At 48.4% G+C, this 24,727-nt stretch overlaps 1 long non-coding RNA gene across 5 annotated transcripts; it reads left to right on the top strand.

Moving 5' to 3' along the window:
• Positions 1-273: 273 nt before the first annotated feature.
• On the top strand, positions 274-3,848 carry LOC123051279 (uncharacterized). Of its 5 annotated transcripts, none has more exons than XR_006423996.1 (7): positions 274-940; positions 1,603-1,725; positions 1,815-1,894; positions 1,984-2,914; positions 3,005-3,097; positions 3,200-3,289; positions 3,660-3,848. It is a non-coding gene; the product is annotated as an uncharacterized lncRNA (long non-coding RNA). The 5 variants fall into 5 exon arrangements; XR_006423999.1 differs by having other exon boundaries at positions 275-940; positions 3,057-3,097; positions 3,665-3,848; XR_006423994.1 differs by having other exon boundaries at positions 275-940; positions 3,057-3,097.
• The last annotated feature ends 20,879 nt before the right edge of the window (positions 3,849-24,727 follow it).

Genomic DNA, 24,727 nt, shown 5'->3' with positions numbered 1-24,727 from the left:
TAGTACTTGAAAACTTTTTTAAATTATTGGTTTTTAAACCAATGAGAACCATTCCCACGGATCAATGACATGGCGCCCATCCATCCATCCATCCATCTCTCCATCCCACATCCATCCATCCATCTCTCCATCCCACATCCATCCATCCATCTATCTACAGAAAAAATTAAAAAAATGAAAAAGAGATACGCCACCCGCAGCCCAAACCCTAGCTCAGATCTCCTCGCCCCCGCCGTCCCCTTCTGATCCAGTCCTCCGTCTAACCCCCCTCCTCTCCCCGCCGCCGCCCCCTCCCGATCCAGTCCTCCGGGCAACCCTTCCTCCCACCCACCGCCGACCTCGCCGTGCTCCTCACCCACCGCCCACCTCGTCCCTCCCTCCCCTCACCATCTCTCCCTACCCTCCGCCCTCTGCCCCCTGCCTCGATCCCCCAGATCCAATGGACACAACCCCGCCGCCCCCGCACCCCGTACTGTCCACCATGGCCGCCTCCTCCTCCTCCTCGCTCCGGATCCCCGCACCAACCCACCACCCCGCCATGGGGACGCGTCCGTGGCGGCTGCCCTTTCACGCCGTCTTCGTCTGCCCCCGCAGCTCCGCAGTATCCTCCGTCTTCGCCTCCTCCCCGTCTCCGTCTGCGAGTTGATTGGTCGTGCAAGTGGTGTGGTGTGGCAGTTACATGACGAGCCCGGAGCTGGACGAGGGCGCGGTGGAGAGGCAGCCGGCGGCGGCGTCGCGCGGTGGCGGGGTAGCCGTGCAGGCGAGGGACGGGGTGTTCACGTGGGACGACGAGGAGACGGAGGCTGGGATGGAGGTGCTTCGAGGCATCGACCTGGAGATCCGCAGCGGCAAGCTGGCCGCGGTGGTCGGCATGGTCGGGTCCGGCAAGTCGTCGCTGCTCGGCTGCATCCTCGATGGGATGCGCAAGGTCTCCGGTAAGGTACGAATATCTGTCGATCTCTTGCAGTTAATATGATGCATGTGTGGTTGCATCTGCACTGGTCCTGTCGGGAGTCAACTAGTCAAGCCAACGTCGCCCATTCGGCGATCTAGGCCGATTCTGACCAGGTCAAGCCTTGCTTGCTTGATTAGTCAACTCCCAGGCTTGTACAAGGCTTGGCAATTCTCAAAAACTTACCTACTCAAGCCACTCTACTGCTTCCTGAGTTGCTGTGATCGATTGATGTTTCTCATGAGACTTCCTATCAATTCCTGTAGTTTACCTGTTGAGATTTTAACTGAAGAACAAGCGTGGCGGGGTGCTGCTCTCGGGAAAGAATTTGATGTCTCGTTTGCCCGACCAGTCTCTGTTCTGTTTGTACTAAATCTTTCACGGCAATTTGCTGTGCTTCACCATGAATAAAATTGATACCACTGGGAGTGACAGTGATTATTGCCGTACCAAGATAATGGTTAGATATTCTCTCAGACTCCATAGTGTAGAAATGCAATTCTTGCAGCTTGATTGTATGCACGGCGCTTGCTTCCTAACTGATAGTAGTCCTCTAATTCAACTCAGTTCAATACATACTATTTTGTATCTTTTCCTTGGTATGTTTAATATGAGACAATATTCTAATACCTCTGCATTGAATTCTTTAGGCTACAGAAAGGTTGGAAGTAGCCTACCCAACAATAAAGGAGCTGGCTCTTGTTGGTGCTCTAAGGCTGTGAAGCAAGCATCGCAATAGCTTTTGTCGTTGGCTGTGAAGGCAATTCAAGAAAGTGAGTGGAAATGTGTTCATTCTGCAATATAGAGCCGGTTTAATTTTGTTTTGCAAATTCTGGTTAGCTTACCTGTGTATTATATTCAGATAATGCAAAGCTTGACAAGGAGGCAACTGATGTGTTCAGTTGGTGCCTGACTCAGAGTCCAAAGTCCTACAAGCTGTGGGTGAGTGATGTTTTTGTTTTCTTTGCCTTTGTACAGCTCTATCCCATACAAGAAAGTGGCTTAGACTGATGTTTAATTTCTGTTTCCAGGACAAGCTTCATGCAGAGAATACCCAAGCTACAATTTACTCCAATTCACATGTTTTGAATTCTTCAATCTTGAATTGTTTAATGATGATAGCTATCTTGCACCGTACTATAAAATCATGGATCGGCAACTAGCTGATTGTCAGTCATGGAAATTCATACCATGCCTCGAAATGTTTGATTGACCATCTTATTCTTATTGATACATAAAAACTTGACATTTTTGTTGTAAAAACATACATGTATATATGTTGATAGTCTAGTAAGAACTTGTTGTGTCTGGGTTTGTGGATCTTAAAAAATATATCATCTATGCTTTTATCCTTGAACTATTGCTATGGCCATGAATGCCCATGCGTACCTTTGTTGTCACTTTTTAGGGTGTGCGTAGTTTGTTAATTCAGGTAACTACAGGATATCCTTACTCGTACAAAATGCCCAGTTGTTGTTCTTGTAAATATAGGCGTGCCTACCGTCGCCCCATCGACACCATCACCAAACAGAAAAGGGCTCTAGCCTCTTCTTATGACAAGAAAAATAGGCGTTGTTACCTGTTTGCATCTGAGATTGCATAATATTGGAGGAACATGCTTAATTGGCCTGTGCATTTGGCAGATATAGTTGTGTTTGTTCTGCTACTAGCATCCTGTACTGTTTAGTTGGTATTTGGTATTATATTTTTTCTTCTAGCCCAGATTTATTCATTTTAGATCTTGTTGCATGATGTGTCATGTATATGACTAGTACTACTATTTCTGCATGCTTATATGTTTGTGCATTTACTAGCTTAGCTACCACAGTAGTGTTCTGTTGAAATTTGAGGCATATCTTTGTTCATAAGTGTCTTTGTTCCCATGCAGTGTGCTTTGAAACGTAGGGCGAATGTTGTGGAGGAGTAGGGCGAATCGGACATTGTCTCGCTTGTGCCGCTGTGGTAAAAACAGAGCACCACTCTTACTTGATGTGCATGTGTTAATACGGCAAAATGATCGAGATCTGTTTGACTTTTCTCTTCTCTGTGTAGATAACATGCTGAATGTTGTAAATGACTGTGTATGAATCTTCTGTACGTGCAGATTATCAGGCATTATTTAATGCTGCTGAGGGTGTAACAGAGGTGAGGTTTGTACTGCTGTTGAAACAAATAGCCGAAGAAGTCACAATGTTCTTCTGTTAAGCCATTGTCTCATGTACTTACAAATTTCTGGTTGACGTGTAGTGTTTCAACCAACAGCAGAAAAATCAGTTTGATGTATGGATGCTTCATGCGGTGCTAGCTAATGATCTCTGTACTGATGACAGTTTTGTGGTAAGTGTACTGTGGTAAAATGCAGATGTTGATTATTTCCTTGACCATGGTTGTGATGTGCTTGGTTTTAGTGGTCCTGATGTATGAGTCTACTTTTCCCGTTTCTTGCTGTTTTAAGATATCATGTCCGATTTCAATGTTGGGTCGGTCGAGTTGTTGATTTTCTCACCCTGGTCATACCATAATATGTTTGTGTTTAGTCATGTATGCATCTCCATCTTGCAAGCCTGCCATACATGATAGGATTAGTACTTATTAACTATTCATATGTGCTTGTAGAGAAGGATACAATTATTATTTAACCAGTCCAGATTTTTTACATTTGTGTGGCAATCATTCAACTTTCATTGTATCTCACTACATAAATTAGATCAGGATCAGGATCTAATTTATGTAGATCAGGATCAGGATCAGAAGAAGCCTGGATATGTTCACCAAGTTTTATTTGATGTTGCCACCAAGTTTTGGTGCATGTGTATTTGTTTTTTGATTGTATGTACACTTGTTGGATTGTGCAGTATGTGCTATTGTACATGTGCTATTGTGAGTTTCATTGATAGATTTTTGGATTTGATCATTTAATTGAGAGAATGTTTGACTGTTTGCTGTTGAAATGTGTAAATTTGAAATCTGTGAATGAAAAGGTTTGGATGTTCTATTGGATCAAATAATATTTGGGCTCTAAAAAGGCTATGGCCCAAACAATAGTGGACCAGAATGTTGTGCATTTATGAAAAAATGGTACAAAAGGGCTTAATGAAATGGACTTCGAAATGGCTAAGGCCTAGAAATAAAAATGCCAAATTGTTTCGCCCGACCCATGTAGTTGACTCAAATTGAAAGAAAAAAAACAACAAATAGGCCGAATTAATGGGCTCGGCCCATGTAAAACACCTAATCGGATCGGGCTGAATCTTGTCAGTGACCTTTTTAATTGGTCGCAATTTTGCCACGTCAGATTGCCACGTCGGATCTGACGTGGCAGACAGCCAGTGACCAAAACAAAAGGTCATGGATTCAACGACCTTCTGTTTTGGTCAAAAACATCTACGACCTTCTCACACAGAAGTCGTTAATTTCAGTTTACGACTGCCAGCTTTTGACCTTCTGTTTTTGGTCACAAAAAGGTCGCAAATGAAAAACTATGACCTTTCAGTGACCAATAGTGGAGGTCATAAGATAGCATATTTCTTGTAGTGAATAGTCCGGCCAAAGTATATAGTCCGGCTATCCGAGGACCCCCTAATCCAGGGCTCCCTCAGTAGCCCCTGAACCAGACTTTAATGACGATAAGTCCGGCGCACAGATTGTCTTCGGCATTGCAAGGCGGGTTCCTTCTCCGAATACTTCATAGAAGATTTTGAACACAAGGATTGTGTCCGGCTCTGTAAAACAAATTCCACATACTACCGTAGAGAGTATAATATTCCACAAATCTAATCTCCTGACAACATTTCATAACGTGACATCTGCCGTGGTCTGGTCATTATGAACCGTTTTTCCCAGCCTGCCACTGCACGTGTTGCGAGGCGGTTTTATTGGCACGTCTCATCGAAGCAGAGATCGTGTTCCCCTTATCACGGGATTCTCATAAATACAGGTGTGGGTAACCCAATCGTGCTTATTAGTATGACTCCTCGATTTTAGGCAAGTTCCAAACGGCCACGCCGAGGACGCTTGATATTCACCCTCTCTATAAAGGGGCCAAGGCCTGTCCTTTTCTTCTCGTGCTCGATCCTTCCCCTCCCCCACCTCGAGTTCCTACACCCAAGGCTCAGGCTAAGCGCTTCGGACCTTCAACCATGTCCGGATCCAACCTTCAAGGTCGGTGGATGGCCTCCTCTATCACAGAGGAGGACATCAAGAAGCTAAGGGAAGTCAGGTATCTGACCGCCGAAATCTCGCACAGGCTGCCTGCTCAAGGGCAGGCCATCCCCGCTCCCAAACCCAACGAGAGTGTCGCATTTGTTTCCCACTTCCTCCGAGGGCTAGGCTTTAGTCTTGATCCCTTTGTAAGAGGTCTTATGTTCTATTACAGGCTTGATTTCCACGATCTAGCTCCAGATTCCATCCTTCACATCTTGTCGTTTATCATCGTGTGTGAGGCCTTCCTCCGCATCACCCCACACTTCGGCTTATGGCTCAAGACCTTCAATGTGAAGCCAAAGACGATCGATGGGCGACATGCAGAATGCAGAGGTGCCATAATAAGCAAAGGCGCCGATGCTCTATGGCCAAAGGGTTCCTTCCCGGAGGTGTCCAACTTATGGCAGCGGGAGTGGTTTTACATCACAGCTCCCCGAGGTACAAATTGGGCAGCTGCCCCCGCCTTCCGCTCGGGTTCCCCGCTGCAACTGGCGTCATGGATCAACAAGGGGCTGGACTGGGGGCCAGTTAATGACGTGCTGACATTGCAAAGTCGCATCCGAGATCTCCTCAAGAGGGATGTCAGTCTTGTCAAGGTAATGCAAGTTATGCTAGTTCTTCGGGTCCTGCCATGCCAACGTCGATCTCTCCGTATGTGGGAGTTCAACCCGGAAGGACCGCAGACTATTCAGCAATTTTTCGGCGTGACGCTTGAACAGACGTATGGATTGTTCTTCGGATCACGAATAAAGTGTTCGGACACCACCGAGGATGCGGGTCTCAACCGCAACCGTTTAGATACACACATAAGTAATTCTGCGGCCGAACATGCTGTCTTTTTATTTGTCATAACATCATTCCGAAAAAATCGCTCTCGGCCAGGACTGGATAAGAAAGGTGGAGAGGATCAGGTGTTCGACCCCCCTTCCCGAAGGCTCACCGGATCCTGTACTAGCCAGGATGCTTGAGCACGCACCTTATCAAGTGCCATCAGGGGAACATAAAGGGAGGAATAAAGAAGCCGAAAGCAGGCTTCACACATTACTCATCCAAACCGGGGGAATTAGTGTCTCCGTGAAGGAGGATAATCGGGGAGAAGAATCTAGAATCCCCTCTCCCCAAGGAAGGAAAAGGACCGCCTCTGAATACATGGAAACAAAGGTTTCCAAACAAGGGAAAAAACCTGCGCCAGGGGGTCCTGCCCTGGAGGGTGTCCTTACCGCACAGCGCCCGCAAGGGGGCCAGCCTTCCACCGAGCTATAAGTGAACAAGAGTACTTTTGGTAAATATATCCTGCTTTATCTCCGAGGACAATAACCGAGACATGTATCTTGCAGTCCGGCTCGTAGCCCTTCTCGACAGAGTTCGTCTTCAGGGGATCTTCTTCCGGAGATGATGGAGAGCGAAACGCCTCCCCCTGTATCCCCGCCTCCTGGGGCGGACGACCCTGAGGTGTCATCACGGAGGATTTCTCCTGATCCGCCAAGGCCAGAAGGTAACCCTTCGGCCACCCGAAGTCCGGAGTATTCGGGTCCTAAGGAGAGCAACAGAAAGAGTTTGGGATTGTTCGATGCACAATCGGACGCACTGATGGGTCTTTTGGAGCAAGCGGCTATCTCAGAGGCGCATCGTACTTTAATGGGTACGGTGGTTGAGAGGATTTCATCCGCCAAAAGTGGGTTGCATGAGGCTTATACGAGCCTGCTAAGAGGCTTTGAGGTATGCAAAGTAATATATAAATTTTTTGACGGTACCGCACACGCTAGGTGTGCTCTATACAGATAGTAGCCCCTGAGACTCTGGTTGCTCTCCAGAGGCAACAAACAAAGGATCATAGTCCCAGGTAATGATCACGCTGCTTTCATGTGCAGGCAGCTGAGGGTCCGGTGGCTGGCCGGACTGCTGAGTTTGCCGGACTGAGGCGGCAACTTGACGAGGCAGATGCCGACATTGCGCTTGTGAACAAGCGGCTTGACGAGGCACATGGTATGTATTTTCGAGTGGTCAACAAATATTAAGAGGAGCATGATGCTAGTATCTATAATATGCTGTGACTGCAGATGGAGATGCCGCCAAGGAGACCCTTCGAGCGGATTTTGCCCGAGCCAAGGAACAAGCCAGGAGAAGTGATGCGGCCGCCCTAAAGGCGGCCGAAGACTTAAGAGCCGAACAGGCTGCTCATCGCCAGAGCGAAGATAAAATAGCCAAGATGGCTGTTGAGCTGAAAGATGCCGCCGACTGATATGAGCTTCTTGAAAAGGAAAGCCAAGCGAAAGCGGCTGACCTGAAGAAAGCCGTGGAAGAAGCCAAGGAAACCCGCTCTAAAATCAGAGCGGCGAAGGAGGAGCTCCGTCAAGCCAGAGATATCACGATTGGGAAGCCCTTTTTGTTGCGGACAAAGTTCGGAGATCCGAAGTATGCCCCTCTGGATCAATTATGGAGTGCTGCAGACGCGTACTTGGACTTGGCAATGAGTGCTGCTGATGCGACTGAGTTTTTCAAAGATCAGAAAGATCATGAAGTGGAAAGATTGTTCTGGTCGCAGTTCAGTGCTCCAACGCGTCCGCTGCTGTTAAATGAACAAATGCCCGAGTGGGCCGAGCTCCATAAGTTGTCCGGACTTGCCATGAGGTCTGTCGTGGATCATCTTTGGCCGAAGGGACCAAGGCCGAATAGTTATTTTGGTTTAGTGCAACGATTCCTTGGTGCTGTGCCGCATATTGACGCTGTAAAGAGGTCGGCGTGCATAGAGGGTGCGCGGATGGCTCTTGCCCGTGTTATGACATACTGAGCAGAGATGGAGGCCACCGCTATTGCAACCCGGGATCCGGCCGTAGGCTAGGTCTCGGCTGAGCACTATTTTGAAGAAGTCCTAGAAGGCGCTCGTTTAATATAGGCTCAGTGCTCGAAGAGTATCATGTTCGAGTGACATTGTCATAGCCCTAGCTTTACCCTGGCCTTGGACTAGTTTGGTTGCTGCATCATGTTTAAATTCAATTGAAATTTGAATTGAGGAATTTTCCAAGCCTCAGAAAACCTCTAAAAATAACCAACATTTAAATCTCATCAAATGAGTCCAAGAAAATGTTCCTATTATTCTGTGAAAATATTGGCATGAGGTGAAATTCAAACCAATATTTTGGGAGTCACAGAAATAATTTATTTGGGCCTTTGATTTAAATCAATAATATATTTGGGTTGGAATTATTTCTGTTATATAAGAAATAATGTCCAAATAATCCCAAACTGAAATGTTTCATGTTGGGTTTATTCCATACAATAAGCATGAGCAGTTTGGTGATTTTTGGAAGTGTCTAAGTATTTTTAATAAAGCCACAAAGTTGCAGAATAATAGAAAAACAATAAATATAAAAAAAAAGAGGTACCTTACCGTGCAGCCCACCACTGTAGTGGCCTACTGGCCAAAGCCAGCCCGGCCCACCAGGGGCAGCACTGTCTTCTTCCTCCTGCCAGGAGGAGAAGCAGCTGCGTGCCCGATGGCTGGCGAGCCGCGCTGGCTCCTCCCTGCCTGCGTGCCCCCCGGCTGCCTGGTCGCCGCCACGCACACCCCCCCGACCCCCTCGTCCTCTCCCTCTCTCCCTGGACCTCTTTCCCTTCCTCTGGCCCCCTCTCCCTCTCTTCCCGAGCGCACCAGAGGGCGCCGCCGTGCTCTACCACGGCCATCGGCCACCCCACGCCTCGCCGACGCGCCAAGAAACCCCGCCTCGTTCCCCTCTTCCTCCTCACCAAGGCGGAGGGCGCCGGGGCCCACACGGTCGTGGCACTAGGGTGTTAGTTAAGGCGTCATTAGAGGCTAATGACATCGCCACGTCGGCTTCGCCAGAGTTAGGCCGCCGGCGATGGCCAGGCGCGGCGGAGGTGCTCGGAGTCGAGCTGTGGTGCTTCGTTCGAAGCTTGGCTGGGCTCTCTGGAAAGCTGGCGCGATGGTGCGTCGAGTGGTGGTGGTTGTCAGGCCTGGGACGGCCGGAATCGACGCCGGCGACGAGCCTTGCGGCTGCCGGAGTTCGAGCGAGGCCGAACTCGTCGTTGCTGTGGCTCTGGAAGAAAGGGGCCAACTCCTACGTGATCCACACGATGCGGTGAGTGTGTTGGACGCGTCGGGCAGACCATTTGGTCGCCGGAGTCCCGTCGGCGGCGAGCGCAGGTGGCGGTGGGTTCGGGCGTAGGCGGTCCGGTGGCTACGGAGACCTACGGGGAAGAAGAGAGGGATGGGCAGGGTCGGAGGCTCACGGCGAGTCGGACGGGGAGGTCAGCGAGCTCGGAGACGGTCCGGAGCAGCCGGGGCGGCAAGGAGGATCTCCGGCGACCGGCGAGGAAGAGGATGAAGTTGGCGGCATCATAGGGCTTCCGGCGACCTCCGCCTTGGTGAGGAGGAAGAGGGGAACGAGGCGGGGCTTCTTGGCACGTCGGCGAGGCGTGGGGTGGCCGGTGGCCGTGGTAGAGCACGGCGGCGCCCTCTGGTGGCAGCCGTGCTCTACCACGAGGGGCAGCACTGTCTTCTTCCTCCTGCCAGGAGGAGAAGCAGCTGCGTGCCCGATGGCCGGCGAGCCGCGCTGGCTCCTCCCTGCCTGCGTGCCCCCCCGGTTGCCTGGTCGCCGCCATGCATATCCCCCGACCCCCTCGTCCTCTCCCCTCTCTCCCTGGACCTTTTTCCCCTCCTCTGGCCCCCTCTCCCTCTCTTCCCGAGCGCACCAGAGGGCGCCGCCGTGCTCTACCACGGACACCGGCCACCCCACGCCTCGCCGACGCGCCAAGAAGCCCCGCCTCGTTCCCCTCTTCCTCCTCACCAAGGCGGAGGGCACCGGGGCCCACACGGCAGTGGCACTAGGGTGTTAGTTAAGGCGTCATTAGAGGCTAATGACATCGCCACGTCGGCTTCACCGGAGTTAGGCCGGCGGTGATGGCCAGGCGCGGCGGAGGTGCTCGGAGTCGAGCTGTGGTGCTTCGTTCAAAGCTTGGCTGGGCTCTCTGGAAAGCTGGCGCGACGGTGCGTCGAGTGGTGGTGGTTGTCGGGCCGGGGACGGCCGGAATCGACGCCGGCGACGAGCCTTGCGGCTGCCGGAGTTCGGGCGCGGCCGAACTCGTCGTTGCTGTGGCTCTGGAAGAACGGGGCCAACTCCTACGTGATCTACACGGTGCGGTGAGTGTGTTGGACGCGTTGGGCGGACCATTTGGTCGCCGGAGTCGCGTCGGCGGCGAGCGCAGGTGGCGGCGGGTTCGGGCGTAGGCGGTCCGGTGGCTACGAAGACCTACGGGGAAGAAGAGAGGGATGGGCAGGGTCGGAGGCTCACGACGAGTCGGACGGGGAGGTCAGCGAGCTCAGAGACGGTCCGGAGCAGCCGGGGAGGCAAGGAGGATCTCCGGCGACCGGCGAGGAAGAGGATGACGTTGGTGGCATCACAGGGCTTCCCACGCCCTCCGCCTTGGTGAGGAGGAAGAGGGGAACGAGGCGGGGCTTCTTGGCGCATCGGCGAGGCGTGGGGTGGCTGGTGGCCGTGGTAGAGCACGGCGGCGCCCTTTGGTGCACTCGGGAAGAGAGGGAGAGGGGGCCAGAGGACGGGAAAGAGGTCCAGGGAGAGAGGGGAGAGGACGAGGGGGTCGGGGGGGGGGGTGTGTGCGTGGCGGCGACCAGGCAGCCGGAGGGGGGGGGGCACACAGGCAGGAAGGAGCCAGCGCGGCTCGCCGGCCATCGGGCACGCAGCTGCTTCTCCTCCTGGCAGGAGGAAGAAGACAGTGCTGCCCCTGGTGGGCCGGGCTGGCTTTGGCCAGTAGGCCACTACAGTGGTGGGCTGCACGGTAAGGTACCTCTTTTTTTATATTTCTTGTTTTCTATTATTCTGCAACTTTGTGGCTTTATTAAAAATACTTAGACACTTCCAAAAATCACCAAACTGCTCATGCTCACTGTATGGAATAAACCCAACATGAAACATTTCAGTTTGGGATTATTTGGACATTATTTCTTATATAACAGAAATAATTCCAACCCAAATATATTATTGATTTAAATCAAAGGCCCAAATAAATTATTTCTGTGACTCCCAAATTATTGGTTTGAATTTCACCTCATGCCAATATTTTCACAGAATAATAGGAACATTTTCTTGGACTCATTTGATGAGATTTAAATGTTGGTTATTTTTAGAGGTTTTCTGAGGCTTGGAAAATTCCTCAATTCAAATTTCAATTGAATTTAAACATGATGCAGCAACCAAACTAGTCCAAGGCCAAGGTAAAGCTAGGGCTGTGAAAACTCACCCCCACTAAACAAGAATCTCGTCCTGAGATTCAAGACGTGAGGTAAGAAGATAGAGGGACACAAGCTACACAATCTTCACGATCCAGATGTCTTTATTGAGGATATTGATTCATTGCGTCATCTTGATCTTGACGTCTTTGCTTTCGGGATCTTCATCCAGCATGATGACGGTAGAAAGAAATTCTACAGGAATCGATCTCCTCGGAGATCGAGCACTCAAGATCAACTCATGGGGTGAGATATAAAACATTTCTTGAGCTGAGACACGAAACACACATCAGGGGTGATGGAAAGAAGCGGATGATAAGGGTTCAAATTTGGTAGGCAACAATTCCACGCTTAAGTAGGATGGTGCATGGTTTCAAAGTAGCGAGGAGATAATTGCCATGATACCATAACGAGACATCTTAAAGAAGGTGACTCACAGAAATATTCCCTTAAGTGGCAAAAAGAATTACTTTTGATTCAGAGATCATTGAAACTCTTCATACCAGCTTAAGGCAATTTACAATTGATCGTTTGAGATAGCTCGAAGAGAAGGCATACTTGGACTAGGATGGATGATGTGGACTACCTTGTTGAAGACAACACAATGGATGATTTTTGCTTATCATCGGAGATGGATGGAACCCGTGGTAGGACCACTTTGAAGATGATCCTGATCAGTAATTGCTGAGAAGGGTAGTCCGTAGTAGGATGGCACAATGGCGGTGCAAGCTGGGAACAAAATGCAAATGCTAGGAATGATTCTAGTAACTGGAGAGAAACCCAACAGTAGAGAGAGATTCCACTGTTTGAAAGGTTATGGCATAATCGAAGAAACTGAGAACGGATCCCAATTAATGCCGACGATAAATCCTAGTGCTTGCGTGTGCTCTCAAGAACTTGAGCATTTCCGTATTCATCAAGGTTCTGCCAATATCCGTGTCAAGGATCCTGGCAACACAACATGCTACCATGATGAATAATGGTGGAAGATGCAGATGCAAAGAAAGATAACACTTTCTCAGATTTCACCTTAGCGAGGCCAAGGGATCAGAATCTGGATGATCGACCGAGAGACAGTTAGCACTCCGCCTCTAATGTTCTCCTTGATGTGCTAGCGTAATTCATTCATAGATATGGTTTGATATCTAGAACATCAAGTAAAAGGTCGGACTTCGGAAGCTCAAGAATCCATAAGGAATAACTACGGAGGCAGATCCTGCGAGATCCTTATGGGGAGGTGACTAACTTCTTCAACCAGGATACTACAATAATAGGCCTTCCGGTTAGGTGTGTTGGCCACAACATCCACATTACTGGTTACAGAGGGACCAACAATATAGTTCTTGGAGTACGTTCCAACCATCATATCTGCCCGAGATTCAGATCTGGTTGGTGTTAGGATATTCCAGACTCATCGAGTCTAGAAAGAAAATGAAAGTTTGCAATACAAATCGACGAGATGTCATTGCGAGATTCTCAGGAAATGGACTATGGTAGTAAGCTCCAAAACATGAGCCGGTTTTGCTACGAACCTGTGAACACGCTGTCCCAGACAAGCATGACCACATAGTAGTCTTATAATAAAACACTACTGAGTTTAGATGGGGAACCATCATCGAGGATATCGAAGTCCTTGCGTAAGTCTAGCTCTTAAGAAGAAAATTCTTCTCCTTGAACAAATCAATCAGTGGCTTGGTGTGCTAGGGATTCATATAGAATGAAGGTTGCAAGTCTCCAGACCACAGAATACTTCGCACATATGCATGACTGACTTGGGATGGTTTCGAAGGAAGCAAAAACAAGCTTTCTCGAATTCACGGCGGCAACTTTCATCAAATGCACGTGAATTAGAGTAAGTCACTCCTTTCATCCAAACGTATACCTCATGAGCGGAACATGAAGGCAATACTTACCAAGTTTCCAATATTAGTGTAATGTTCAACATGAATCACGGGGGAGACAAAATGCTGCTGATGGGCTCAACAGCAACTCATCAAAATTCCCATATCACTGGACTTCCACCATCATGTGAACACAGTGATAGCTTTGGTCAGACCAAAAGATTTAATGGTGTATGCTTGAGGGATCAACCACGAATAGGACAACATTACGAACATCGTTGGCTCTGATTTGACTTGACGATAGCCCATACTCAAGTCAAAGTTTTGACAAGGCAATAAATCCAACAACTGATCACGAGGACCAATCAATGGAGATATCATCTTTCTTCAACACACGCACACACAAGGATATCCCTTTGGAATGAACTGAGCCAGACAAGCTTTCATCTTCCAACTCTCCAAGTTGTTGTTCAGCTTAACCAACTAGCTCAGGGTATCCAACACAGATTCTTGGAGAAGGGGTGGTTTATGAGAAACCAACTTGATCACGAGCTCAACATAATAGTCATGGGGCAACCTGGTGATACTTTCGAGGAAATATTCAGAAAATCACGAACCACCGATATGTTTCTAAGCTCGGGAACAATCTTGCTTTTCAGAGCAAGACGATATGATCAAGAGAGTGAGGGACTGACACAATCCTAACTCATTGATCGAAGAGTGCAGCAGGAAAAATGGACAAGGTAGCACGATCAATCTTAGGATGTTGATTCAATAACCAACACGCTAAGAAAGAAATTATTGTCCATTAGCTACCTAGCAACTAGTTGCTAGGAGTATTGATTTCACACATCATGGTTCACTTGTCGGCATTCCAGTTGCGACAACACGGGACCGAGGAATGAAAAATGATGGTAAGAAGTATCACTGCGTCAAGAATTCATGAGAGAGGGTGCAATTCTCATGACAATCCTGACATAAAGGGGGTAATACTCTAGGGTAGAACAGAGCAAAAGCTGGATTGGCATTTGATCTGCAGAACACAACTACTTTGACCCAATCCTGGATATGGATGAGGTACTGGAGTTTGTTTCTCCTAATTATTCTGAAATGGAATGGCTTAACGTACCACGAGAATAATAAACATCGATAACACGGGTGCACAATTACTCCTGACTATCAATTGATAGACGATGGTCGGAATAACAAATGAAGATGGATAACTCAAGGGGACATATATCTTTTTGAGTTGTGGATGCATAGATTAGTATGTCGAATCAAGTTCAACAGTTTTCTTCCGGATAACCCATGCAGGGAGGTAGGATTGGCAGAGTCACAATATAGAATGGGGAACTCATCGAGAGCCCTCCTGTTGTGATCTTTTGATCCAACAAACTTCTGCCATAAGTGGTTCATAGTATTTGGAAGAAGGAAAATACCACGGACCTCGAGGACTAATGCAAAGGTTACTAATATCCTAAAGGAACTAGCAACACTATCAACATGAGATAAGTAGGGTGAATCTCGGGTTCAAGAACCCAGTAATAGAATACCTACTACTAAATGGCATCACGGGATGCTTTCAAGAATGGTGGCCAGAATCATCACACTGGGAACACAAAACATGGCTAGATTACTAGGTGACTCCCTAAAACACCTAGGGTCATAATAATAGCTCCAACATATATGTCGAGGTAGTAGAGTACCTCAACCGACCGTTAGTGTGCTTAATCTGGCCCAAAAGGACATCGGAAACGGGAAGAAGGGATTTGCAAATGCATCAGACTATTTAGAGACCTGGGATGACTTGGACAGCATAACGGCTGTAAATGCTCAAAATGATTTGAGACATCCTGCAAAATGGTGGCATAACCACTTAACATCACAATATCAAAGTTCTGAGATGAACTGCCAACACACAGAAGTAGTAGGAACCGAACTCGGGCTTAAACTCAACAATCCTAGGCAACTACGATTCAGTAACACGTCATCCTGATAGATAGATGAGAAGGCCTAGTTCTTAATCCCCGTAGAAAAGAAGAGGTTGACTCAGATCAGAAGGACATAAGGTAAAGGAGTAAAAAGAGCCTTACGTCCCCTTCAACAAACAATTCCCTTACATAGCTAAAGCTATCGGGACCCTGATTCTAAGTCACACCGATCTAGCATGTAACACCTCATATCATTTTGCGGCCTCACGCACTGTATCCCCACGGGTGTCGCCTTACCATGGCCCGGGACCGTTTGCGCCTTTTGGCTCACGTATATGATAGTGTCGCTAGATCCATATGACAGAGAACCCGGGCCGACATGGCTAGTCGTGAACCCAAAGCGGCACAGACCTATGGAGACAGGCATACATGAATCACATCGAGCATGTCGGTTAACAGCGTATGAATCCGGGCTGTAGCACTGGGCTAACAGGACTCCGAAAGTCACCGCGTGACATTTCCCGAAGGGACAGACATAGGAACGAAGTGGAACACATGCCGGCCAGTCAAGTGTTCTGAGTAGTAGTGCTGGGCTAGCAGGACTCCAGTGAACCGGGCTGTAGCGGACTACTATGGCTCAAGGAAGCACTAGACTACATTTCCCCATAAGAGAGGCCGCCAAGGACAAACAACTAGATTGTCGGATCCCACACATAGCAATACACGTCACACGTACGCATAACATGCAAGTATGTGATGTACAACATGGCATCACAACATAACGCAACTCATATAGATAAAGGCTCAGAAGAGCCACATAGCATTGAATACAAACAGGGGTCACATGACCCATCATTCAGAGCATACAAGCAACGGAAGCATTACATGTCTGAGTACAGACAACTACAAAAGAAAAGGGCTGAGAAGCCTGACTATCTACAAGACCCTTCCAAGGGTACAAGATCGTAGCTGAGGTAACAAGCTATTTGTCGAAGTCCAAGCGGTACTACTAGTGAGACAGATGTCTCATCTGCAAAACATAAAAAAAGCAAACGTGAGTACAAAGGTACTCAGCAAGACTTACGTCAGACCCTATCATACATGCATTTGTATCAAGAAGGTAATGTGGGGTTTAGTTGCAGCAAGCCAGCTTTGACTCAGTGGCTATCCTGTTCTACAACAATGAGAAACTTCTTTGAGGTGAGGCAGCGCACACGAGTCCACTAATCACCACATCAATACACTACTATGGATTCATCCCCGTCTCTCCTATGAGAAGGCCATCCATAGCACTCACACTTGTCTTGAGCATTTTAGATTATCCACTTTAAGTTGTCTAGGTACCACGTAAGCATCCAAGAAGTCCATAACCGAGGACACGGCTATTCGAATAGATCATGATAACCCTGCAGGTGTGTACTTCATCACACACGCTCTCACCACTTATCACCATATACCTGTCATGTATCTCGGCAATCTTCAAGCGGAAGCCTGGCGAGGGTGTCGGCCACGACCTGACTAACCACGCAAGACTCTAATCCAGGTTTATCACCTATTTGGGTTCCATCCGCAAGGAGATCCGGCCGGGGTGTCGCTCACGGCCCCAAACGATGTGAGCAGGGTTCCCAAGCCCACCATCCAGGTGCCACTTGGTACACCGTGCCACCTATGCCTAGTCTGTCCCGAGCCCACCCTGCCGGGTGCCACTCGGTAGAAAAATAGCACTACCTACAAACACCAGAAACTATTTGCAACTCCTGGACAAAGATTAAGCCAAGAGAGCTTGGAGCGCTCGGAGCCCAATGTGTGGTAGTAGCTAGTCATTGGACAACTTGCACAGAACTCAGTTCTTAAGGACGGTCCCAATGAGACAACCCACCATGTACTCCTACATGGCCTCTCACCGCTACCTTTACCAAATCGTGTTCACACGCTTAACTCTCAACACCAGAACATATCATAACACTCCAATTCATTCCCGATGAATCAGACCTGACACAACTCTAAGCAATAGCAGGCATGGCATGGCAAGAACACAACATGGCTCAAGCAACTCCTACACATGCTAGTGGGTTTTAACTATTTACTGTGGCAATGACAGGTCATGCAGAGGAATGGGTTCAACTACCGCAGCATAAAGTAGCAGCTGAATCGTTGTTGTCCTAATGCAATAAATGAGAGCAGGAGCGAGAGAGTAGGATTGTATCGGAATGAACAAGGGGGGTTGCTTGCCTGGTAGATCAATAGAGGGGCACTACTCCACTGATAGGTGCTCCCGAACACTTTCCGGACCAGGACCTATCGAGAAGGAACGGTGTCGAAAATCAAACACAAGTATATGCAACAATATGATGCATGATCATGGCATGAATATGTGATGTTGTTTGAGTTAATGCATCTAGCATTTATTTAGTTGAGGTCCATTTGAACCAAGGGTTCAAATGCAACTCCAAAATAAGCTCTTAAATATGCCATTAAAAAGTTTTCATATATACAACATGTATAGGTTGGTTTGTCATGGATGAAACTGGTACAGATGGATAGATTGAATTTTCCTGATAATTTTTCATATATAAATTATTTCAATCTGAGCTACGGTTGAATTTCCATGAATTTTTGAAGTTTTGAATATATTCTGGAATTTCCTGATTAATTTAAACCAGAAAATGAGATATTGTGTCAGCATGATGTCATGCCTGCGTCAGCAGGTCAACGGAGCTGACCAGGTCAAATCTGACGTGTGGGGGCCACACGTCAGTGTCATGGTTAATTAACAGAGGGTTAATTAATCCTAACTACAAATTAGGGGGCGCCGGGGCCCATCTGTCACTGACCCACACATGTCAAACCTGGGTCAACTGGGGGGGGGGGGTTAGACCCGGTCAACCCCACCGGCGTTTAGCCGCCGGCGAGGCCGAACGCGGCGGAGGGGCTCGGGATCGCCGTTCCGGCAACCATTTGGGCGGCGGAGGCCACGGGCGAGGAGCCAGGGCTCGCCCACATCGTTTGGAGCAAGCGGGGGCTGCGGGGGTGGCTTGAGCTCGCAGGAGCAGAGCTTGCGGCGGCGGCCGGAGTTCGGTGGTGTGCAGGCGCAGGCTATGGCTTGGGAGAGGCAAAAGGAAGAGCGGGGAAGGGTGCAGTAGCTCACCACGGGGACAGCAGAGGCGGGGACGAGGCTGGGGCGCGCCGAGGGCAACGTGAGGTCACCGGAGATCTACGCAGCCGAAGGTAGAAGACAACGATGGCGGCGGCGATGCAGAGCGTCCGGCGTCGCGTGACTCGATGGAGAGGACGAGGGAGTCGCGGAGATGCTCGTGGACTCGTCGGAGGGGCGAGGGGACGGCGGGGAGCGTGTTGGCGGTGAGTTGCAGCAACGGCAGCCGCTCGGCTGTTAGAGAAAGAGCGAGGGGGAGGGAGCAGAGGAGGGGATGGGGACAAGAGAGAGCGAGAGAGAGACGGGGGGGGGGGGTAGCGTGGCGCGTGTAGGGAAGGCCAGGGCAACCAGGGAGGCAGGAGGTGGCGAGGCGCGTGCGTGCGTGCCACGGGCACACGCCCTCCTGCCCACTGGCAGGAGGTGGGAGACGACAGGGAGGTGGAGGTGGGCTGGGCTGGCTCTGCCCGGCTGGGCTGCTACAGTGGTGGGCCGGTTGGCCCACCAGGTAGGTTCTCCCTCTTTGTTTTATTTTCTATTTTTGTGACATTTGTTTTGATTTGATAAAAATACCAAATCATTTTATTTTATTCTGTAGATTTTAGTAGGGACTAGTTGGACCACTCCAAAGCCCCTCACCAAAATTCAGAATTATTGGACAATATTTTATATATAATAAAATATTTATCCAACACAAATAATTACTGGATTAATTCCAAATGCCCAAAATAAATACTTATGAGTTCCTAAAGATATTGGTTTGATTTTTATCTCTGTCCAATATTTTCAGAGAGCAACATGAACATTTTCTTGGACCTTTTTGGAGAAATTTTTATCTGGGTCATTTCCAGAAATGATTTCTGAGGGTTTCACAATCCCCATTTCAAAGTTAAATAAAATTTAAACATGATGCACACATGACTAGCTAGCCTAAGTCATACGAGAACTAGGGATGTGACAACTCGCCCCCACTCGGAAGAATCTCGTCCCGAGATTCAGGAGTCGGCGGGAAGAAAGCGGGGTACTCAAGTCGAAGACGATCTTCACGCTCCCATGTAGCTTCTCTCTCGGAATGATGAGACCACTGAACCTTGAGAAACTTGATGTTATGATGTCGGTTGACACGCTCTGCTTGATCAAGGATGCAGACGGGGTACTCTCGATAAGTGAGGTTATCTTGGAGATCAAGCGTTTCGTGGTCCACTCCGCGGATGGGATCCGAGAAGCAACGCCTGAGTTGAGAGACGTGGAAGACATCATGAACTCGAGAAAGATGTGGTGGTAGTTCCAACTGGTAGGCAACCTCTCCTTGTTTAGCGAGAATGAGAAAGGGACCACTGTAACGAGGAGCCAACTTGCCCTTGATACCGAATCAATGGGTACCCTTCAAAGGGGTAACCCGAAGGTAAGCTTTGTCGCCAATTTCATAAGCCACTTCCTTATGACGACGATCATACTGGCTCTTTTGACGAGATTGGGTTGTTTTCAAATTCTCATGAATGATGCGAACTTGTTCTTATGCCTCCTGGATCATATCCGGTTCAAAGAATTGTCTTTCACCGGTTTCTGACCAGTTCAAAGGTGTTCGACATCTTCGTCCATACAGAACCTCAAAAGGAGCTTTCTTGAGGCTGGATTGGTAGCTATTGTTATAAGCAAACTCGGCGAAGGGAAGACACTTCTCCCAATCCATACTGAATGAGATAACACAAGCTCTAAGCATGTCTTCGAGAATTTGGTTGACCCTTTCCACCTGGCCACTTGATTGAGGGTGGAAAGCGGTACTGAAGGAAAGATGGGTGCCCATGGCAGTTTGGAAACTCTCCCAGAAATGAGAAGTGAAAAGACTACCACGGTCTGAATTGATCTCTAGTGGAACACCATGAAGTGACACTATTCGAGAAATATATAAGTCAGTGAGCTGACTAGCAGTGATACTCTCTCAAACAGGTAGGAAGTGAGCCACTTTAGAAAGACGATCAATGACTACGAAGATAGCATTATTCCCTTTCTTGGTCCTGGGAAAGCCGGTGATGAAGTCCATACCAACTTTATCCCATTTCCATTCAGGAATAGCTAAAGGTTGAAGGGTGCCAGCAGGTCTCTGATGCTCTGCCTTCACGCGACGACAAACGTCACAGTTAACAATAAATTGAGCAATTTCTCTCTTCATCCTAGTCCACCAGAACCTCTGGCGTAGGTCCTGATATATCTTAGTACTACCGGGATGAATCATGAGAGGAGATTCATGCGCCTCCTTAAGGATTAATTGTCGAAGATGTTGATTCTTGGGAACCACCAAGCGACTCTCAAAGAAAACAACACCACGATCATCTATAGAGAAACTACCACCAACTCCTTTGTTAATGTTTCTCTTGATCCGGGAAATTCCCGTATCCTGCTTCTGAGCAGAGATGATTTGATCCACACGAGTAGGTTTCGCCACCAAGGTAGAAAGGAATCCGTGAGGAGAAAGGTGGAGGTTAAGCTTACATAATTCCTCATGGAGAAGTGGTTGGCCCTGCTGCAACATGAGATTGTTGCAATAGGACTTACGACTTAGCGCATCAGCCATGACATTCCCCTTGCCTGGGGTGTAGGTAATCCCTAAGTCGTAATCTGAGATCAACTCCAGCCAACGTCTTTGCCTAAGGTTCAAATCTGGTTGGGTGAAGATATACTTGAGACTCTGGTGATCGGTGTAAATCTCGCAACGTTTACCAAGAAGGTAATGTCGCCATGTCTTAAGTGCATAGACTACGGCTGCAAGCTCTAGATCATGTGTAGGATAATTCTCCTCATGTGTATGCAACTGTCGAGATGCATAGGCAATCACATGCCGATCTTGCATAAGAATCCAACCTAGTCCCTGTCGTGAGGCATCACAATAGATAACAAAGTCCTTAGTGAAATCCGATGGCACAAGTATGGGAGCAGAAGTCAAGCGTCTTTTCAGTTCCCGAAAACTGTGCTCACACTGTGGGGACCACTCAAACTTTTTATCTTTCTTGAGAAGTTCCGTGAGAGGTTTGGCCACTTTGGAGAAGTTCTCAACGAATCGGCGACAATAACTGGCTAGACCAAGGAAACTCCTAACTTGCTTAACTGTTTCAGACGGAGTCCAATCAAGAACGGCCTGAACTCTTTCGGGATTGACAGCAATGCCCTTACCAGAGATTACATGGCCGAGATAGGTCACTTCTGGCAACCAAAATTCGCACTTGGAGAACTTGGCATAAAGGCGGTGCTCTCTGAGTTTTCCTAGCACAAGTCTAAGATGTTCGGCATGCTCTTCCTCGTTCTTCGAGTAAATAAGGATATCATCGAGGTAAACCACGACGAACTTATCTAAGTACTCCATGAAGATCGAGTTCATCAAGCGAGAGAAAGTAGCTGGAGCGTTGGTTAGACCAAAGGACATGACGATGTACTCGTACTGACCATAACGAGTGACAAAAGCCGTCTTAGGAATGTCCCCATTTCTGATCTTGATTTGGTGGTAGCCTAACCTCAAATCCATCATGGAAAAGACTGAGGATCCAGCGAGCTGATCATACATGTCGTTGATCCTGGGGAGCGAATACTTGTTCTTTATCGTGACCAAATTAACGGGACGATAATCTACAACCATCCGGTCCGTACCATCCTTCTTCTTGACGAAGAGAACGGGGCAAGCCCAGGGAGAAGAACTAGGACGGATGAAACCCTTTTGCAAGGATTCATCGAGTTGTTTCTTAAGCTCAGCTAGTTCTAAGGGTGCCATCTTGTAAGGTCTCCTAGAGATTGGAGCGGTTCCTGGGATAAGATCTATGACAAATTCTACATCTCTGTCAGGTGGAATACCTGGCAGTTCCTCTGGAAAAACATCCGGAAAGTCACGGACTACCGGGACATCTTCAAGGTCAGGAAGAGGGTTGGCATTAAGAGAATAGAGCTGACGCTTTGCAACCCTAGTGGAGACGGTGACTATCTTGCCAGATGGGTGTGTAAGCTGAATAGACCTAGTTCGACTAGGCATGAGTATGTTCCTGTGTCTATCTCCTTACCTCTCTCTGAAAATATTGGGCAGAGGTAAAATTCAAACCAATATTTTTAGGGGCTCATAAATATTTATTTTGGCCATTTGGAATTAATCCAGTAATTATTTGCGTTGGATAAACACTTATATATATATAATATTGTCCAATAATTCTGAATTTTGGTGAGGGGCTTTGGAATAATCCCTTAGGCCCCTGCAAAAATTGTCAGAATTAAATAAAATGATTTGGTATTTTTATTAAATCAAAACAAATGTCAGAAAATAGAAAACAAAAACAAAATAGAAGCAAAAGGGAAGAAAACCCACCTGCACTTACCTCCCTGTGCAGCCTGGCCTGGCCCAGTGGCCAACAGGCCGGCCCAGCCGACTGGTAGTGCCAGTCGTCCCCTTCCTCGCACCAGGAGGACAGGGGCACACGCCCGGCGCGCGCGGCCACGCGTCCGGCCGGCCTGGCCTCTCCCCCGACGCCCTGGCCACCCCGAACATCGCCATGCGCCGCCCCGAACCTCTCGCACTCTCTCTCGCTCTCCCTCCTCCCCTGGATCCCTCTCTCTCGACCCGCCCGAGCGCTGCCGTCGCCGCCGCTCGCCGTTGCCGTAGCCACCGACTTCCGCTCGCCGCCTCGCTGTTGTATCCAGAAGCTCCGCCACGTCTGCGTCTACCTCCTCGTCGAGCCACGCGCCTCGGGAGGCCCTGGAGCGCCTCCATCGTCGTCGTCTTCATCTCTGACCGCCGTGGATCCCCATCGCTGCACCTTCGACCTCAACGCGTCCCCGAGCTCGCTGACGACGTCTATGATGTCCCCGTGAGATCTGCTTTGTTCTCCCCTCCTCCCCGTGCTCGTTTGCCCCACCTAGCTAGCTCAGCTGCCACGCCCGAGACCTCATCGCTGCCGGCCATGGCGCCATCGTGGCCAGAGGCCGAGCCAGCCGCTCCCGCCTAACTCCGGCGAAGCCGACGTGGCGATGTCATTAGCCTCTAATAACGCCTTAACTAACACCCTAGTGCCACTACCGTGTGGGCCCCGACGCCAAAAATTAATTAGTTTAATTTCTGTTTAGATTAGTGCTAATCGGTGTGGACCCCACGTGTCAGCTTTGACTTGGTCAAGTCAACGTTGACCGGTTCCACCTGTCATAGACCCAAACCAGCCTGAGACACTGACCAGTGGGTCGCAGCGTCAGGTTTGACCTGGGCTGACGCTGTTGACTTGATGACATCATTCTGACGTCAGGCTGACGCAGTAATGCTTTCTAGATTTTAAATAAATCAGAAATGATTTATTTAATTCAGAAAAATGTACAAAACTTCCAAAAATCATAGAAATTCAACCGTAACTCCAAATGAAATAATCTATATATGAAAAATTATTAGAAAAATCCAATCTATCCATTTATACTACTTTCATGCATGTTCAACCAACTTATACCCACTGTATAAGTGAAAACATGATAATGGCATTTTAAATGCTAAATATGGAGTTTGCATATGAACCCTTGGTCCATATGGACTTCATCTAAATTGTTGCTAGATGCATTAGTGCAGAACACATTCATATTGCCATGTCATAGCATGCATCATATTGTTGCATATCGTCATGTGTTGATTGAGTTCTTTCTCAGTTGCCGGTGTTTGTCCCCTCTCGATAGACGTTGTACCGACGCTGTGATCATTGACACTGATGAAGACCCAATGATATCTTCAGAAGTGCCAGGCAATCAAAACCCCTTTGTTCATTCTGATACAATCCCACTCTCTCGCTCCTGCTCTCTTTTACTACATTAGGACAACAATGATTCAACAGTTACTTGCTGCGGTAGTTGAGCCCCTTATCCTCTGCATGACCTGTCATTGCCACAGTAAATAGATGAAACCCACTAGTATGAGTAGAAGTTGTTTGAGCCCTGATGTGCCTACTCATTCATGCTTATTTTTCATGCCTGCTATTGCATAGAGTTGTGTCAGGTCTGATTCATCGGGGATGAATCGGAGGTGTGTAAACATGTCCTACTGTTGAGAGCTAAGTGTGTGAACACGATTTGGTAAAGGTAGCAGTGAGAGGCCATGTAGGAGTACATGGTGGGTTGTCTCATTGAAGTCATCCTTAGGATTTGAGTTCTGTGTTTGTGATCCATGAAACAGTTACTACAACGCATTGGGCCCGAAACCAATGGACCCTCTCGGCTTCTTGATCACCCTTGTCCTCTGTCTAGGAGTTGCAACTAGTTTCTGGTGTTTATAGGATATGTGTTGGCGGCCGTGCGTAGCACTGACCCTAGGGGTGGGCTATGATGCGGTAGATACACCGTGGCCGGGCATGCCGGGCGCCCGTTTGGTGTCTC

This window comes from Triticum aestivum, chromosome 1A (genome assembly GCF_018294505.1).
Source record: "Triticum aestivum cultivar Chinese Spring chromosome 1A, IWGSC CS RefSeq v2.1, whole genome shotgun sequence".
In the NCBI taxonomy this organism is placed as follows: Eukaryota; Viridiplantae; Streptophyta; class Magnoliopsida; order Poales; family Poaceae; genus Triticum; species Triticum aestivum.
Note: the sequence above shows the minus strand (reverse complement) of the source record. Positions and strands in the feature narration are given on the sequence as shown.